Source organism: Callospermophilus lateralis, chromosome 11 (genome assembly GCF_048772815.1).
Source record: "Callospermophilus lateralis isolate mCalLat2 chromosome 11, mCalLat2.hap1, whole genome shotgun sequence".
Taxonomy (NCBI): domain Eukaryota; kingdom Metazoa; phylum Chordata; class Mammalia; order Rodentia; family Sciuridae; genus Callospermophilus; species Callospermophilus lateralis.
Window position 1 is genome coordinate 24944971 of NC_135315.1, and position 18321 is coordinate 24963291.

General features: G+C 36.3%; 1 protein-coding gene across 2 annotated transcripts in view; it reads right to left on the reverse strand.

The window, feature by feature from the left end:
- The window catches only part of Znf652 (zinc finger protein 652), a 60870-nt gene that overhangs the window by 22462 nt on the left and 20087 nt on the right, over positions 1–18321 (reverse strand). The gene's annotated exons all lie outside the window — the stretch shown is intronic.

Consider the following 18321-nt stretch of genomic DNA (forward strand, 5'->3'; position numbering starts at 1 on the left):
AAAAAAAGACTAGAAGGGCACACTATTTGCTTTGTGACATGCCTCACATTGCTGTTTAGCCAACCACTTAACCACTGAGTCATATGAACACTACTGTGAGCATAGACCCTGTGGAGCTGACAAAAGGGAAGAATGCTTGCCATACGCATGGGCACAGCAAAAGATTTACTGATTCTATTTTATACTTACTGCAGAACTTTGGGATTGTTTTTAATCAAAGTACATTTAAAGAAGCACCCATAGTTTCACAAATCAAATATATTGGCCCTACTTTAGCTACTTTGAGTCCCATTCCTCAGAGACAATAATGCCATTTTAGCTGTTTCTTCCTTGATATTTAATTCTTACCTTTTTATCTATTAATATTTCTATTTCTTGACTCCCCCCCCCCCCCCGATTTCAGGCACTACACCTCATCTCACATTATAATTTTCTCATTTTTTTTTGTTGTTGTTCTCAACTCTCCTCTCATACAATGCAGTAGTATCAGAACTTTTAAAATCAGTATACTGCTTGGGACTGTGTAGTTTGTGACTATTTGTCGCCTTTGTTTATTGTCTTCTCTTCCAAATTTTCTCCCATTTCTTTGACCTCAGAGATTTATTTTTTTTCCCTAAAAGAAATTATTTTACTTTCACTTAATGGAATTTCAGAAAAGAATGATGATAAATGCCACCAGGTTTTACTTGACATCTAAGTAGATGTAGTGATACTTTTTTTCTATTCAAATGAGGAAATTATGGCTCAATTGTGCATATTTTGAGGAAGACATATATATGGCATTGGAACAAAAGCACCTGTACTCAAAATTAAGAGAAGGAAGAAGTATGCAACCACTGAAGCAGAGCTACGCAGCCAATATCAGAAGTATGGCTAGAAAAAAGTCATGGATATGGCTAAGGCACATGGAGGTGACTGGACATAGATTTAAAAAAAAAAAAAAAGCAGCCTACAAAGATGATACTGCCATAAGAACCCACCAGCTGGAGCTAAAAGACTGACTGCTCAAGACCAAAATGAGTGATGGGTTTCCAAGCATCTATGGCAGGAAATGGGCTAAGTGTTCATCCTCCTAAAGACAATACCCACTGTCCATTTCAGATACAGTTTAGGAGGGTCACAGGAAAGAAGGAAGGAAAAGGGAATAGAAGGGAGGAGAGTGAGGGGCAGAGAAGAAAAAGAAAGGAGGAGGGGAAAGAAGAAAGAAAAAGAAGGAGAAGGAAGAAGAGATAGACGGTCCAAAGGATGAAGTTAGGGATTAAAAAAAAAAAAAAAAAAAAGGCAAGTGACCAGGCACAGTGGAGCATGCCTGTAATCCCAGTGGCTCGGGAGGCTGAGACAGGAGGATTGTGAGTTCAAAGCCAGCCTCAGCAACTTAGAGAGTCACTAAGCAACTCAGGGAGAACCTGTCTCTAAATAAAAATACAAAATAGGGGTGGGGATGTGGCTCAGTGGTTGAGTGCCCCCGAGTTCAATTCCCAGTACCAAAAAAAAAAAAAAAAACCATATAAGTGAACTCTCTTTGCTCAGAAGGGTTTCAGAATTTTTTGTAGACTCCTATGTTTCCTGTTTCCACCTCTTTCAAACAAGAATTATTTTTATTATTTTGTTGCTGTTTGCTATCATATTGTTTAATGTACTAGGAACAGCAAATCATTTGTCAATTTCTTTTCAAAGTTTCTGGATCAAAAAAGCAACATCTAGACTCAATGAAAAGACTACTATGTATCATCTCCTCACTAACAGACCACTAAGCATTACACTCTTGCAAAACTCTGAGATTCTGGACTTTGAGCTTAATGCTGTGATTGCATAGGAAGTTGAGGTATCTTAGCCTGGGAAAGAAGTAAGTTTTGCTTTAAGAGTCAGTAGACCAAATATCTGACAACTAGAAAGATGGACTGGGATAGATGTGTCATTCAGCAAGTACTTTCAGCTGTCTGTCTCCCTGGCACAGAGGTAGCATGCTTCCTGGCTTCCCTGAAGTTATGGGTCTACATGACTAGTAGTGTACATTGGTTTTTGAACTGTTGATGTTAGTCACTTCTGAGCTACTGTATTTAATTGCTAATATATAACCCTCCCATCAGCCTGCATCACTGCCCAAATGATAAAAGCAGAGCTCCCCAGCTGATGTAGTGAGAGAAAAGAAATTCTTCATTGTTTCAAGCTCTTAGATTGGACCTCATTAACTAGGTCATGCTTGTTACCACAGTATGACCTAACTAATGTAGTACTCTGTGCACATATATACATAATAACATATTAATTGTCTTAGTCTTGAGTTAGACAGCAGAAAAAAATGGAATTAATATGTACAAGGTTAAAAAATAGAAATATAAAGGGTTGAACTCATAGGGGAATCATTTCTTTCTTTTTTTTTTTTTTAACTATTTTTTAGTGTTTTTTTTTTTAAAAAAAAAAAAACAAAAACAAAAACATCTTATTTTACCTTCATTTACTTCTCTTTATTTTTATGTAGTGCTGAGGATCAAACCCAGTGCCTCATGCATGCTAGGCGAGTACTCTACCTCTGAGCCACAACCCCTGCCCCTATTTTTTAGTTTTAAATGGATCTTTTATTTTATTTATTTATTTATATGTGGTGCTGAGGATCGAACCCCACGGCCTCACACATGCCAGGCAAGTGCTCTACCACTGAGTCACAACCCCAGCCCCAGGGAATCCTTTCTTAATGAATGAGATGATAATAGTTGGGTATGGGTACTGTAATCCCAATACAACTGTAATCCCAGTTACTCAGAAAGCTGAGGCAGGAGGATGGCAAGTTTGAGGGCAGCCTGAGCAACTTAGTGAGACCCTGTCTCAAAATAAAAAGGGCTGGGGATATAGTTCAGTGGTAGAGATGGGTTCAATCCCCAGTGCTACCAACAAACAAAAAAACAAAATAAATGAGATGATGATGATAATAAATAAGAAGACTCGTTTCTACTAAAAATTCTAATTGAAGTGCTTTATTCATCATTTTAAGGGATGAGCACATATATACATTCCCACATGAACATGAAAGTAACATCTCAATACTATTAAAATCAGAAAAACTCAAAAGAATCATGAATAAATCACACAGTCACAATACAAGATGTAGTCTAAGGGTTCACATCAAAACACATGGACATTCTGCCCACATTTTACTTTCTTCATTTAATTTTTCCCTTATCTGAGCTTTGATGATAATCTTCCTTTATTCTCTTTCCAGAAAACTTAAAATATTTCCTAAGAATACAATGACTTTACAAAACCAAAAACACATTAGGGAAATTAGGACCTTCCATTTTCCAAGATCCTACTTTCTCAATGTATCCTCAACCCCACGTACCACAGATCACCTTAATGTAGTTTCTTATAAGACTCTTTTAAGTAATACATTGAACTCTAAGACATGATACTAGAGAAATCTCTATAGTGGCATTACACAAAGCATGTTCACCTGTTCTTAGAGATCATCTTCAGTATCATAACATGAATTCCAAAATGAAGTGGTTCATGCCTTAGTGTCTTGCTATAATTAACATAAACAACTTGTGGGGTTGTGGGAGAATGTGGTGTGTAAAATGTAGGTGTAAAAATTGATAAGCAACTAATTCTGGCACTCTAAAAGCTTACGAAAAATACAATTTTAAGAAAAATATTCAATAGTATATTGCAGAGAGTAAAATAAAGTTTGTCAGAATGTGCTCTTTTCAATGCCATTTTTTAAAGTAGTCTAAAAAAACCAAGTTTACTGTCTTTAAGTATATTTACTTGAAGCCAGACACAATGGCACATGCAACTTGGGAGGCTAATGCAGGGGGATCTCAAGTTTAAGGCCAGCCTCACCAACTTAGCAAGGCTCTAAGCAACTTAGTGAGACCCTCTCTCAAAACAAAAAATTTAGGGCTGGGGATATGGCTCAAGTAGTAGCGTGCTCGTCTGGCATGCATGAGGCACTGGGTTCGATCCTCAGCACCACATAAAATAAGATAAAAATATTGTGTCCACCTAAAAGCTTAAAAAAAATAGTAAAAAAAATTTTAAAAGGCTGGTGGTGGGCTGAGATTGTGACTTAGTGGTAGAGTGCTTGCCTGGCACGTGTGAGGCACTGGATTTGATCCTCAGCACCATATAAAAGTAAATAAATACAATAAAGATATTGTGTCCAACTATAACTAAATGAAATAGTTAACAAAAGGGGGGCGGGCAGGGAATGTGATTCAGTGGTTCAATCCCCAGTACACACACACACACAAAAAAAAGTTTACTTAAATTTAGTTTTAAAAGGGAATCTGAGACCACCACCATTATACATGCATGTTCCTGGGAAGGGCCTGTCCCAGTTGGCTCTGCCCTATCAGCGTCCTCACCAAGCTGAAGTTGACATTTGATGATTCGAAGGAGCTGATTTACAAACTGACCAAGAGCCTGATTCACTCACAAGATCCTGAGGGGCTCACATTATGTTGCACAGCATTTACAAGCAGCAATAAAATCTTGAGAATCCTTAACTCCAAAGGACTTGTTCTTCATCTTCCTAAAAATCTCTACCATTTAATTAAGAAAGCAATTGTTGTTCCAAGGCATCTTGAGAGGAACAGAAAGGATAAGGATGCTAAATTTCATCGAATTCTGATAGAGAGCTGTGTTCACTGATTGGCTCAATATCACAAGATCAAGCAGGTTTTCCTCTGCCCTGGTAGGATAAATTTTGTTTATGTATTCAAGCAATAAAATCATTGTTTGACTAAAAAAAAATTTTTTTTTTTTTTTTTAAGAGAAGGGACAGTTTATTTTGGCTCATGGTTTCAGAGGTTCAGTTCATGGTCAGCCGACTCCGACTAAAAAAAATTTAAAGGGAAATAATTTTGTTTCCTGGAAAGCTTTAATAATTAATTTCTTCCAAATTCAACAGTTTTGTTTTTTCCTTATTAAAATATATACCTAAGCATCCTCCTTTTACTTTACAAAGATTCCACTTGGACTAGTGTTTCTAAGTTGGAAGGGCAACCTGGTAAGTCATATTAATCTGCTACCTCCACTTATTCCATTTCCTTCCAAACCAATTGTACTGATCTGTTTTCAAAGCTTGAACCACCCCTGCCCTTCCCTAACCTGGTCCTGATGAATGAGTTTCTAAAACATAAAACTATCCATGAGGAGCAAGCCAAAACTAAAGCTATAAAGAAACTAAAAGGAACAAGGAGGGGAAAATAAATGCATATCAGCAGAGTTCTTCCAAAAAGAATGATCCACTAGGAAGAAGGACAGGGTGACACTTATTTGTTGTGATAGGAATGACCTGATGCTTTATTTTCATATACATATACTTTTTTAATTGTAGATGAACACAATACCTTTATTTTATTTATTTATTTTTGTGTGGTACTGAGGATCAAACCCAGTGCCTCACACGATATACAAATGCTCTACCATTGAGCCAAAACTCCAGTCCAATGGTCTGAAGCTTTATTCAAAAGGTTTGCTACTTTTGCAGAAGACTTCTTACTATGGCAAGTGCTCTACCAGTTAGCTGCATCCTCATCCCCAATAACTGGCCATCTCTTCTTTCTACAAGCCCTGTATTCTTTGCTAACTGAACAATTTAAACTGCCACATGTTCAGGAATGTCCTGCACCATTATGTCATTCTGATTTTTCTTGCTAGAAATGAACTTGTTTGCTTTCATTTCTGCCCATCTAAAATTTTAATACCCACCCTTCAAAGTGTTTCTGAAATGTACTATTCTTCATAAAGTTTTTCCAGATTGCCTCCCAATACATGTTATTTCTCTCTTCTAAACTTTCACATTACTTTATGCCAGTTGTTTTGCATGTGGTAGATGTTAAAAAATAATTTGACCATCCAGAGATGTTGAAAATAGTTGTTATTTGGCAAATGTGTCATTAACAAACTTTTCTAATATGAAGAATGAAGTGAGAAGTCTTCTGCAAAAGTAGCAAACACAGTAAGAAAAATATACAATTAGGCAAGACAGAATATTTTTTTTTAAAAAAGTAAAAAAAATTAAAGTAGAAGAAAATGAGCATAAACCAGCTACAGTGGTATGCACCTGTAATCCCAGTGACTCAGGGAGTCTGAGAAGGTTCAAGGCCAGCCTGGGCAACTTAGTGAGATCCTGTCTCAAAATTAAAAAGGCAGTAGAAGCCAGGCACATTGGCACATTCCAGTGACTCAGGAGGTGAAGGCAGGAGGATCACAAGATTACAGCCGGCTTCAGCAATTTAGTGAGGTCCTAAGCCAGTCAACAAGACCCTGTCTCAAAATAAAAAGGGCTGGGGATATGGCTCAGTGGTTAATCACCCCTGGGTTCAATCGCTGGTACCAAAAAAAAAAAAAAAAAAAAAAAGTAAGTACAAATGTTCTTATACTAAATTCTGTGATATGTCAGTATTGACTAAAAGACAATTTAAAATATATGAATTCTAATTTTTTAACTTTCTAAAAATAAGGATGTGTTCTTATGAGAAAAATATTTAGTTTCCCTGCTAAATACTCAGATCCACAGTGAAATTTTATTTATTTTCTTTTTTTAAATATTTATTTTTTAGTTGTAGTTGAACACAATACCTTTATTTTATTTATTTTTATGTGGTGCTGAGGATCAAACCCAGGGCCCCGCATGTGTTAGGCGAGGGCTCAATTGCTGAGCCACAACCCCAGCCCTATTTATTTTTTCTTAATGTAGTACATCCTCTTTGTCTGAAATGAATGAAATCTCACCCTGATCTGTTTTTTTCCTTAAACATAATCTTTAATAATAAGCAACTTTTCAGTACACCCAATGGTATATATTCGAAGATTACTTACGATGCTAAACTGCTATATAATTTCATTTTATTTTTTATGGCACTGGGGATTGAACCCAGGAGTATTTTATTTAAACACTGAGATACATCCCTGGTCCTTTTACTTTTTATTTTGAATTATTATTATTTTTTGAGACAGAGTCTTGCTAAGTTGCCCAGGCTGGGCTTAGATTTGTGAATCTCCTGTTTCAGCCTCAGGAGTCACTGGGATTACAGTGTATGCCACCACTCCTGGCACTAGAGTTCGTTTCTAATTCAATTTTTGGTTGTCAATCCTTAAATTTTACCAAGTTATATTTTAGTAGTCTACCAACCTGAAAAATGAGAGCCAAGAAAACAAACTGCAAAACTGAGAAGCCTTGGTAAATTCTACTCTCTGACTTATAAAATTCATATGGTGATTATAATAATTTGCATTTATGTGATATAGTTTATAAATATGATAAATCATGTTTATCACATATTTGTTAACTATTTATTAACTGTCTACTATGTGTTAGGGATTATAGGAGCCCGAACCACCATAAAGGTGATCAAAGGTCTATGTGGGAAGACAGACAAAAAAACAGCAAAGTGGTTAAGAGCAAAAACTCTGAAGCGACACTGCTTATATAGATCTGGCTCCTGGACCGGAAAGGTAGCTCAGTGGCAAAGTAATTGTCTAATATGTGGAAGGTCCTGGATTTGATCCCCAGCACCGGAAAAGAAAATATGGCTTCAACACCTACTAGTAGGGGAGCTTGGGCAAATTACTTAACCTATGTATGTCTTGTTTTGTGCATCTATAAAAAGGAGATATAAACACTATCTACCTCATAGAATTATTATTGGTATGAATGTGAGAGTACTCAGTCACAGCACTACTCTAAGTGTTAAATAAATACACCTGCCCATATAACACGTATCTTGGCAGTGCAGAAAATGAGGTGATTAACTGGCATAAAAGGTAGTAAACTTGCAGGGTACAGTGGCAAATGCCTGTAATGTCAGCAACTCAGGAGGCTGAGGTAGAAGGATTGCGGGCTCAAAGCCAGCCTCAGCAACTTAGCAAGACCCCAATCTCAAAATATAAAAAAAGAGCTGGGGATATGGCTCAGTGGTTAAATGTCCCTAGGTTCAATCTCTGGTACCAAAAAAAAAAAAAAAAAAAAGTAATGAACTTGTCAATGGAAGCCTCAGGGATAAGACAAAGATGAAGATAGTCTTAAAGGATAAGCAGAAGTCAGATAGATGGGAAAAGCGAGGTAGGCATCTTGCATAAAAAAAAAAAAAAAAGAAAGAAAGAAGGAAAGGAAGGAAGGAAATGACAGGAATGAAATCTCACAGAATTTTACTTCCTTAAGTATCAATGCCCTACGATGACTTAGACTGTTGTTTCTATTTCACAACTGAGACTCAGTTTAACAATTTTCCCGTTGTCATTGTTGGCAAGTGATGGAGCAAGTGCAAGACTTGTGGTTAGAAAATTCCTAGTCCCAGTATACCATACTCTCCTAATTCAGTTAGTGCTAAGCAAAAAGATCCACTTAGGTTTTAAACAAAAACTAAATAACATAAAGTTTAAAAAATTTATAGTGTTTAAGGGTCACACCTCTCATCTGAATGCCCTGAATGTCAAGATTGGTTCACATGGATACATGCCAATTTTCAATTTGATCCACTTGCAGTTTGTTTTGTATAGTAATTATTTTGTGAGCATGAGTATGTGCGAGAGAGACTGGGGAATTGGACCCAGGGGCACTCTACCACTGAGCTACATCCCCAGCTCTTTTATTTGGAGACAAGGTCTAGCTAAGTTATGAAATTTGCACTCCTCTTGCCTCAGTCTCCCAAGTAGCTGGACTTACAAGCATGTACCACCATGCCTGGTTTACTTTTGACAAATTAAGGATTTAATTTAAATTGTGTTTTAGTTCATTTTGCAACAAAATGAATAAAATGTATAAAACCTAAATAAATTTGTGGGCTTTGAATATGTTCTGTAAAGTAGAAGTTACAGAAACAAAATTTACAATGAAAAACGGTTCTGTGTCACAGTAGCAGAGGCATTATTTATAAATGTCCTTCACTTCCAAAGGTGTTCACAATATCAATCTAGAATACACTAGGAAAGCTACAACACTAACATGCATAAATCTACTTTACACAAACAAAACCCTCAAATGATATACAATACTGGGCCATATTTTGGATAAGCACTATATTCTTAGATGCCTACAGTAAATGGTTGAAAACAACTAATTTTAATGTAATTTTCATCTAATAAAAATTTAATGTCGAAGAATTATTTTTAAGCAGTCCATTTAACCCATTCTTTGTAAAAATGGATTGAGAAATGCCTGTCACTTTTAGTTTCAAACAAAGCTTTTATAAAAATAAAATTTCACTGTAGCTTTTTACATGTGCATTTAAATGAGGCTGCTATCGTGTTTCCTTGACAATATGCAAGTGCAGCTACCAGAAGAGGGTAAGCAAGGAGCTCCTCCTAGGTACTACCTAATTGCTATCAATCCTCAACAATTTCCATGCAAAACAACAAAACTGTGTGTATTACTTATCACACAATCTAAGCAACCTTAACTTTCATCAATGAGTCCACCAGGCTCAAAGAAGAAATCAACCACTAAGCAGAACCTACATGATCACAATGCATTTCAAAACATTTTCTATTATTCAATTCTATTCCTAAACATCATCTTTGAGTAGAAATGTAATTTAAACAAAGGAGCTGGGTTTTTTTTGTTTTTGTTTTTTTTTTTAGTTTTCGGTGGACACAACATCTTTATTTGTATGTGGTGCTGAGGATTGAACACAGCACTGCACGCATGCCAGGCAAGCTCGCTACCGCTTGAGCCACATCCCTAGCCCAAAGGGGCTTTTTTTAAAGGAAGGTAATGTTTTGCGTATATTACCATTATCTTTTCCACTAAAATCTGGCTTAAATAAAATTCAGTACCCTTAAAGATGATGATGATGATAGAAGGAAAATCAGTAGAATAGAAGCAACTAGATCTGAGGGAGGAAGGAGAGGAAGGAAAGAAAAAATACTGGGAAATGAGACTGATCAAATGATGTGCATGTACAAATATAGCATAATGAATTCCACTATTATGTATAATTATAATTCACAATAAACTTTTTTAAAAAAATCACCAGAACATATCTATAAAACACACACACACACACACACACACACACATATATATACTGGGGATTTAACTCAGGGGCATTTAAGTGCTGAGCCACACCCCCAGCCCTTTGTTTTATATTTTGAGACTGGGTCTTGCTAAATTGCTGAGACTGGCTTTGAACTCACAATCCTCCTGCCTCAGCCTCCTGAACCAATGAGATTACAGGCATGCATGTACCAACAAATAATCTTGAGAGATCTCAGTCTAGCTATATGACCAAAAGTTGTTTTCTGGAATGAGATTATTTACTTTTTTTTTTTTTTTTTTTTGGCACTGGGGATTGAACACAGAGGTACTTTATCATTGAACTACATCCTCAGGCCTCTCTTTTTAAAATTTTGAGACCCCACATCAATAATTTGTTAAACTTGGCCTCAAATTTGCAATCCTTCTGCCTCAGCTTCCTGAGTCGCTGGGATTCCAGGCATATTCCACAATGCCTGGCAGGAATGAAATTTTTTAATACAGTAGTTCATTTCAAGATGGCTTATATGATCCTTGATCACTGTTAACTCTAATAGACAAAATATAAGTTAATAAGAAAAACCAGACTTAAAAGGTCTGTGACCCTTCTTTTTTTTTTTTTTTTCCTAACTCTGAGAGGTATCACCTTTGGGTAGAACTGAAATGTATTCATCAGGCAGGTACAGATGTTCATACTCTGGCTGCCTATCACCTCTCATGAGAGATGTCAATCTTGACTGGATCAACAGAAATCTGAATTAAAAACTCATGTAGAAAATGAAAATAAGAAACACCCTCATTGTATTCTTATATATTACAATTTTTTTAAATCACAAATATTTTAGATGTATGAATAACATGAGGAAATGTTGAAATTTTAAATATAGTTGATCTACACAAAGTCAAAGGGTTGCTATTGCTTTCTCACTAACAAAGAAAGTTTTGATACTTCAAAAAGTAACACTTTGAAAAGATCTTAACAGTCTTAAGTCAACAGGTATACATAGATACTTGAAAACAAAAATATTTGAAACCAGATGGGAAGATTTAATGCAAACCAGAATGTACCCAAAACATGGCTAATAGAAAAGGACAAATTGCTAACACACTACTTGGCATTTTCTTTCCAGAAAGGTTGTATGTTTCTTTCCTTAGCAGAAATTCTAAAAACAAAATTTTGAGATTCTTTTGAAAATTACAAATTCTCAGCCAGGCAGTGGCACACGCCTATAATTCCAATTACTCAGGAGGCAGAAGGATGGCAAATATGAGGTCAATCTGGGCAACTTGGTTAAGACTCTGTCTCAAATTAAAAAAAAAAAAATTTTTTTTTTTTTTTACCTTATTGATTTTTTTTTTTAAGAAGTAGAGATGTGGCTCAGTGATAGAGTGTCTCTGAGTTCAATACCCAGTACCAAAAAAAAAAAAAAAAAAAAGGAAAGAAATATTACAAATCCCTTCCTACAAATAACCACAAAATTTTAATGCTGTTTCAGAAGTTTGCCCAATTTCGGACACCCACCACAAATCCCCTAGGGACCCAAAATCCAGGCTAAGAACTGTCAGAAAACAGACCTTACCCCTCCTTATTTGTGATGTATATTTAGATGAAGTTTGCAAACTGAAATTTTTCCTTCTCTCCCTATATTTCTATTCTCTGTATCTCTACAGCACATATATAATAAAAAATGAATTAACAGAATAAAAAGCTTACAGCTATAAACAGGAATGTCTGTACAAGGTCTGCAGATGCTGTCTGTTTTTAGGGAGGAAGCATAGAAGAGCCTCAGAGATTAGTATGAATCCCAATATGCTACTTAACCAGGCCTATGACCTTGGACAGATAAATGGAATCTTAGTGCGTGTTCCCTTATAAAACTCAAATATGAGTGCCTACACCTCTAAGGGCTGTTGCGAAGGCTTAACTGATCCCATAGGTCCACTTCCTTCCTTACAGAGGAGGCTTGCAGTGCTGGCTCCCTTCTCCTCCCCTATTTGAGAAGATCTTTTCCTAAAGAAGTTATAAATTATGGATGGCAGATCAGAGGTTTATGTAATTTAAGTTTGTTGCAAACATTGTTGCACAAGGAACATGAGGTAGTAGAAACGAGGGGAAAGACTAGAAGAAAGAGAAGTTTTAGAAATCCAACAGTCGAAGAAAAATATAAATAAATTGAACTTTATAAAATTAAAAACATTTGTGCATCAAAGAGCACTATCGATAAAGTAGAGACAACACATAGAATGGGGAAATTTTTTTTTAGTTGTAGATGAACACAATACCTTTATTTATTTACTTACTTATTTATTTTTATGTGGTGCTGAGGATCAAACCCAGGGCCTCGCACATGCTAGGTAAGTGCTCTACCGCTGAGCCTCTACCTCAGCCCCAAGAATGAGGAAAATTTTGTAAATCATTTTCATAAACTATGTGGCAACAGGTGACCAGATGAATTAGACAGATTAGTCATTAAAAAATCAGCATAAATTGTAGAGCATTAAATGTCAGTGACGGAAGGGAATTCCTTGAGGAATGAATCCCATAAGGAATGAATCCCTCATGGCTCAAAAAAACTGAAACATAACCTGCCCAGCAGCATTGGATGATAAGCATCTAGTATCTAGACACTAGTATCCAGATTAAAATGGGGAAAGGATCTGAATCGACATTTGTCCCAAGAAGATACACAAATAACCAAAGATACAGGAAAGGATCTCAATATCAGTAGTCATTAGAGAAATATAAATCCAAACCACAATGAGATACCATTTCATACCTACTAGGATGGCTATGATAAAACATTGTAAAATAACAAATATTGGCAAGAATGCAGAAAAATTTGAAGCCTCACATATTACTGGTGGGGATATAAAATGATTACAATGGAAAGGTTTGGCAGTTCCTCAAAAAGTTAAAAGCTACTACATGACCCAATTCCAATTTTAGGCATATACCCAAGAGATCTGAAGATATTACTATATGTTCATACAAAAACTTGAACATAAAATTCATAGAAGCATAATAGGCAAAAAAGTAAAAACAATCCAAATATACATACTTCAGCTGGATATGTATAACTATACAATTGAAGACTAACAGCCATAAAAAAGAATGAAGTTCTAATGCATGGTACAACATGGCTGAGCCCTGAAAACATTTAAGTGAAAGAGGCCAGACACAAAAGACCACATAATCATATGATCCTACTTGTATGAAATGACCCAAATAAACAAATCCATAGAGGCAGAAGTAAATCAGAGGCTAGAGGCTAGGACGGTATAGTGAGTGACTGTTAATGGGTTCTAGGATTCTTTGGGGCAGAACCTTCTTTGAAGGTTCTGGAATTAAATACTGGTGATAGTTATACAACCTTGTGAATACACACAAAACCTGCACACTTTTTAAAAAGGTAAGTTTTATAGCATATGAATTATATCTCAATAGAAATAAGTAAAATGACACTAACAGGCCAAAGGTGATCTGAAGCAGTTAAATTATATGAAAATAAATTATGATAAATGTCATTCTTGATTTACTGGCTATTTCATAAAGTATAAACTAGCCCAAACAGCTCTGATGCAATGAGACAGAAGGAAAAATAACATCATGGGTGTATGGAGAGTCAGAGGATCTCAACAGGCTCTATTTGGGGCTCTTCCATACTGCTGGTAGGTTCCCTTTCTAGCCTTCAGTTTTTTCAAACATAGCTTGAGGAATTCCCTCCCATCACTGACATTTAATGCTCCACAATTTGTACTGACTATTGGTGACTAATCTCTTGCCTATTTTATCTGGTCACTTATTGCCACACAGGTAATTCCCAATCTGTTAAATTAAGAGCTATGATATATTTCCCCCTCACCTCACTTCACACTGCCATACTTTCTTTAATTGCTCAAAAATATATATATTCCCTAAGAATTTACATTTTGGCCACACTGCTTATTCTTTACTAACAAAAACAGCCAATCATAGTGTCTTGGTTAAACTGTAAAGTGTTCCCATGAATTCCATTTGATTCTCTGAAGATAAAATTAGCTTATAAATCTCAGTTTGGGGACACCTGGGTAAAGGGAATAGAACATAGTCTTGAAATAAATTTGATCCCTACTGGGATTGAGCCTACAACCTTACCCATGGAACAGGTAAGTTTTTCCAAAAACAATATTGGGTTTACCATACTTTTTCAAGGAGAAGAGGGAAGTGACCACACTTAACACTATTTCTTGGATGATTCTATTCAATCCTCTGCCTTAATCAGAAGGCATCTGAGAGCCAAGTATGGTGGCACATGTCTGTAATCCCAGTGATTTGGGAAGCTGAGGCAGGAGGATCACAAATTCCAGGCTAGCCTGGGAAATTTAGTAATACCCTGTCTCAAAAAGGGCTGGGGATGTTGTTCATGGTAGAGCAGTTATCTAGCATGTACAAGACCATGGGTTCAATCCCCAGTGTTCAAAAAAAAAGGCATTCAATCAAGTACCAAATAGAGCATAGAAGAAATTCATGAAAATGAAGCCTTAGTTAACTGGCATATCCATTTGCCACTTCTCTCTAATCATTCCTTTTCTAAAAATGAACATAATAGGATGAATAAAATAAAGTCTGGTAACATTGCCACACTGTCAAAATTAAATGCAAATGTGCCCAACTACTCCATAGGTAACACAGAGCAAAACTGTACTAAATAAAGATGTTCAACATTGGGTGTTGGTAAACTGATCCAATGGATCCTGCCTACCTTTCAGGAAGTGCAGTTGAACACAGAGAAGAGATTGATTCCTAGAGTTTGGCTCTAGCAAGCTATAGCTAATGAATCTTCACAGGACATCTAGAATCTCACAGTCTTAGAAGCGGTGATGGGACTGTGTTACTAAAACTGATGCTAGTCACATAGGGGCTTGTATGTAAATGCCCATGTCTTCCCTCCCTACCTTAGAGAAATCAACTGTTTATTCTTTTCTGATATAAAGGTGAAGTTTATAGATAAAATGGGTTTATACAATAAACATTTTCTATTCAATTCCTATACTCCATCCATTCACAAGCTTTTACTATCATCTAAAATAAAGTTCAAAGAATCTAATATCAGGAGATGTTGCTAATTTATTCCTTCAAATAATTATGGTAGTCACCCTATATCACAAGCTTAAAAGTTGGTAGGTAAATAAGACTTTATACACACACAAAAAGTCACAATTACCAAATAAAACAAATGCTGATTTTTTTTTCAAAAGGTGGCACATGATTATTTAAAGGGTCATAAAGGATGTAGATTGGACATGCTATGGAATGCCATGTGAAGAGACTTGAGCTGGGTCCTGAAGAATGGGAGAGATCTGAAAAGACAGAGAGATATTAAAAGACATGTTATGCTAAGGGGAGGACTATATGAGTAGAGATGTCATGTTCACGATTCAGCACAGTCCGTTTAGGGGGTGAAGATACAGGCCTACCTAAAGAAATCATACAGGACATTATCACCTTATTATTAGTAGGTGATAAAGTCATAAAAGTAGAATAGGGACAGGAAATAAAGACTTTTGATTAGAAGGCTGATAAATATGGGTACCACTGACAGTGGCAGAGAGAACAAGAAGAGGAGATGAATAGAATCTGCTCTTTAGATGTGAACGGGGAAGAAAGAAAAGGATCACAGACAATTTAGACAATTAGAACTTCATACCTATATTTAATGGGAAAACATAGGCGGGAGAGATAAGAAGGCACATTATTTTATTATTTTAAAGATAATAAGCTTCAAATTCAGAGATAGTACCTAATTCTGTTTTTTGCATAATAACCAGATAAAGTTTTTGCTAAATATTGCAAAAATTTATTTACAATGATAACCACTTTAAAAGTTAAGAGCAAACCTCCTTCAAGATTGGACGTCTCAGCCAGGTGTAATCCCAGTGACTTGGGAGGCTGAGGCAGGAGCATTGCAAGCATGAGCATAGTCTGAGAAACTTAGCGAGACCCTGTCTCAAAATAAAAAAAACACAAAAATTAAAAGGGTTTAGGGATGTGGTTCAGTGGGAAAGCACCCCCCAGGTTTAATTCCCAACAATGCAAATCAAACAATAAACCCCTCACCTTATGTTTTTAACATAATTTCTCACCTTCCCTCCATAGACCCCAAGTACCAGCCTTAAGAATATATTCAATGTTCCCCAAACATGTCATATAATTTCTGTATACCAGTCATCAGTATACCTGCCCCTTTGGCCCTTATGTTCCTTGCTATCAAATGAATTTCACTAATCCTTCAATAATTAGTTCAAACACCACCTATCTTGGAAGGTCTTTATGAAATTCCCCAAATCCTGTCACCTCTTCCTTATATGTGTGTTTCCACTCTCCTGTTCTATCTCTATTATACTTATCATTACATTTTGTATGAAAATTGTATGTATACATTTACTTTGTGGGTGAATGGTTTAGAGATGGGATCATTATCAAGTTCTGAACAATGGAATTTAAGTGGATCTACTGAGAAGCTTCTAAGAGATCTTTCTTAACTCTTAAGAAGCAATGGAAGAGACAACTACCCCTTTCTGCTGGATGTCATCTTGCACCCATGATGAGAGGTGACCACAGAACAAGGCAAATCAGAAAGGTGGAAGGAATGAGTCCCAAATTATACTGCTAAACCACAAATTTAAACCAATCCTAGACTAAGTCATCTTGTTACTGGTGAGGGTAAATTTTCCTGTTTTCAAATAAATTTTAGTTGTATTTTCTATTATTTGGAGCTCAAAGCATCCTAATTTATATAATAATGTTTGAGATGCAAATTAGACATTTACGTAGAGTTGTCAAGTAGTCAATGTAAGAGTCTCCAATTTAGAAGTCAGGACTACAGTTACATAGTGATGGTTAAAGATAATTTAAGATTTTTTTTCAAATCTACAGTGATGTAAAAGTGATACAAATTCTTTAGAAACATTTCACTGGAGATATTACCACTGGAGTCCAGTGGTAAAGCATTTGTTTAGCATGCACAAGGTCCTGAGTTTAACCCATTGCACCAAAAAAAAAAAGGATTTTGGATTTTGACCTTTCCCTGGACTACAGGTATGCAGACAATACTTTCTTGTAATGCTGGGCAAAACAGCAAGTTGCAGCTCCCAGTCAGTCACACAACCACAAAGGGAAACAACACAGTCCTATGTTGCTAAGCAGTGATGCTCAGTAGGTGAGGTGCATTAAATGCAGTTTCGCTTATAATATTTTCAATCTACAGTGAGTTGTTCATCAGGACCTAATGCCACTCTAAGTTGAATAGTATTTATATTGGGGAGACATCAGCATATAGAAAAAAATATATATATTTGGGGACTAGGAAGGCAGGTAAATAGAGAAATGGGCAGAACACCAAATAATAGTGTACTCCAAAAATAGAGGAGAAAGAGCTACCAAAGAAGACAGACAAAACTACCAAGGAAGAGAGAAGAAATTAACAGTGAGGCCAAATAAAAGCACTAAATTATAGAGCACAGAAGACAAGTGATTAAAAACAAACAAACAAATTATATATTTAATTTTCAGGAAAGAATTGGTCACCTGTATCAAATGCTGCTAAACAATGAGGATAGAAAAAAAATAACCATAAAATATAGTACCAGAATAATTCCTTAACATGAATATCCCTTTGTCCTACCAGCCTCTTCTCCCTGGGAGAATGGGAGTCTTGTGTTAGTTAGCAAAAGGGTCAAGGTTGCCTTCTGGGCCCACTTAGCCCTACAGAGTTAAGTGTGGTGAGGACAAGACAAAAGGTGATGATCAGCAGAGGCAGAAGGACATAAAATAGAAAAAAGGTATGAGTTTGGCTTTTAAAGATAGGAGAGCATTGAGCATGTTTAAATGTCAAAGGGAAAGATCATTTCTTGCTATAAAACAACACCACTGAAGAAAAACATCTTGGAATTCATTAAAATAGGTTACTTTTAAGATTTCAAAACTTATATGTAGCCGGGTACAGTGGCACACACCTGTAATCTCAGTGGCTCAGGAGGCTGAGGCAGGAGGATTGTGAGTTCAAAGTCAGCCTTAGCAAAAAGCAAGGTGCTGGGCTGGGGATGTGGCTCAAGCGGTAGCACGCTCGCCTGGCCTGCGTGCGGCCCGGGTTGGATCCTCAGCACCACATACAAAGAAAGATGTTGTGTCCACCGAAAACTAAAAAATAAATATTAAAATTCTCTCTCTAAAAAAAAAAAGCAAGGTGCTAAGCAACTCGATGAGACCCTGTCTTTAAGTCGAACACAAAATAGGGCTGGGGATGTGGCTCAGTAGCCCCTGAGTTCAATCTCCAGCACCCCCCAAAACAAAAAACAAAACA